Source organism: Schistocerca piceifrons, chromosome 1 (genome assembly GCF_021461385.2).
Source record: "Schistocerca piceifrons isolate TAMUIC-IGC-003096 chromosome 1, iqSchPice1.1, whole genome shotgun sequence".
Taxonomy (NCBI): Eukaryota; Metazoa; Arthropoda; class Insecta; order Orthoptera; family Acrididae; genus Schistocerca; species Schistocerca piceifrons.
The window spans coordinates 602,165,514-602,167,644 of record NC_060138.1 but is presented as its reverse complement, the minus strand read 5'-3'; the positions used below and the strand labels follow the sequence as shown (position 1 = coordinate 602,167,644).

The 2,131-nt window shown below is 41.1% G+C and overlaps 1 non-coding gene across 1 annotated transcript; it reads right to left on the bottom strand.

The window, feature by feature from the left end:
- Window positions 1-1,180: 1,180 nt before the first annotated feature.
- Window positions 1,181-1,254, bottom strand: Trnat-ugu. The gene has a single exon. It is a non-coding gene; the product is annotated as a tRNA-Thr (tRNA).
- Window positions 1,255-2,131: the final 877 nt, after the last annotated feature.

Below are 2,131 nucleotides of genomic sequence, written 5' to 3'. Positions count from 1 at the left end.
ATTATCCTAAGGACAAACACACACACCCATGCCCGAGGGAGGACTCGAACCTCCGCCGGGACCGGAATGTACCTACACAGATTTAGCATTGTAGGACGCACAGTACCGGAGATGTGATGTCGTAAATACTGAAATGCTTGAAAAAATATCGTCATATCCATATAGATTTAATATATTTATTATTTATTACTGAGACGCTCCTACAGCTACAGGCGTGCCAAATTAAGGAAATCCCTAACAGCTGGCAGCGCTTTCGACAGCTTTCAGCTACGAGAATCAAACGGCTTAAGCAAAAATAATCTTCACATATAGAGCTGTGAAGAGACCTTGCATAGAGATTAGAGACGTTTATAAAATCGCGTTGTAGGCACGCTAAGTAGATACAGCCAGCTCACAGAAAATCTCCGCGATATTACACTACAAACACACTTCACGTTTTCTCTTCGTTTCAAATAGAAAACTGGCAACGTAAATATCTCCGCGATATTACACTACAAACACACTTCACGTTTTCTCTTCGTTTCAAATAGAAAACTGGCAACGTAAATATCTCCGCGATATTACACTACAAACACACTTCACGTTTTCTCTTCGTTTCAAATAGAAAACTGGCAACGTAAATATTGGGGCAATGCCGGTTTTGTCAGATAGCATAGAAATGCATGGATATAACGCGATATGTAACTGTACATTTACTGTGTCTCACTTAAGATAACATATTAAATTAGGTGTAATAGGAACTGTAAATAAAATGTGGAGAAACAGGCGAAAGGGAGACCTGAGGGAGAGGAAGTGAGTTGTATCGAATTCGGCATAGGAGTAGTTTCCACGTTCACTAATTACAGAAAGAAAAGGTAATTTTCAGTCAATCAATGAACAATGACGTGTGTACTGAAGCCACGAAGAGAGGTGATTTAAAGAAGCAAGGAGACTGAAACAATTCTTTGAAGATAACTATAAGAGTAATGAAGATACTTCCATAGCTCATTGCTGTATGAGTTATTGCAATTTTGCTATGAACTTTTACATAAGCAATTATATATGACGGTAGTATCTGTTCCCGAAAGAACAGTTACCGTGGATGACCATGCAGCTTGCTAGAAATGAAATGATAACTAAATAGACACCCTAGCTGCAAACAGGCGTTGGTGTACTTCATTGGGGACATGTTGAAAATGTGTGCCCCGACCGGGACTCGAACCCGGGATCTCCTGCTTACATGGCAGACGCTCTATCCATCTGAGCCACCGAGGACACAGATGAATAGCGCGACTGCAGGGACTTATCCCTTGCACGCTCCCCGTGAGACCCACATTCCCAACATGTCCATACCACTACGTTCGTAGTGCGCCTAATAGATGTTTGCCCATCATACTCATTAGTCGTGGCGGATTAATCTACCAAGTCCCGTACGAGTTCGGGCATAGCGTGTGCGTTCGCACAAGAAGGTCAATGGCCGGGAAGCCATATTTTAATTATATATAACGGTAGTATCTGTTCCCGAAAGAACAGTTACCGTGGATGACCATGCAGCTTGCTAGAAATGAAATGATAATTAAATGGACATCCTAGCTGCAAACAGGCGTTGGTGTACTTATTCAAAACAAGAGGGAGATCCATGAAGAGATTTTCAGGATCAAAGAACTGGAGACAGTGCAAGATATACAAATGCGCAGGTTTTCAACAAAATGTTTTGAGTGGACGGAACAATAGGAATGACTGTGTATGTACGACTGTATGTTTTGATAGAACGAAAGGGCCTATGAACCACAACGACTGTGGACGGCACGAAAGGACTGTTCAGTGATCTGTTGTACTAACAGAACACACTTGGAACAGTGCATTTACTGTCAAAGATGTTAATGTGACTGAGAAGCAGTGATCTGATTTGAATGTGGAACTTCAAATAAATTTACACCAAGGCAGGTAAATAATGTTTGTATGGATGTTCACTGTTATCTACAGTAACTATATTTTATGTAATTGCTCACAAGACCATACCGGATATCCAATCTCATGCGATTTAGTACGTCCTCAAATCAGTTTTGAAGCAACTATCTGATGAATAATATCTTTCTTACAATTTTTAGGCCCCCAGTTGGGGCCCCATCGACGTATTACCAGGTTCCTT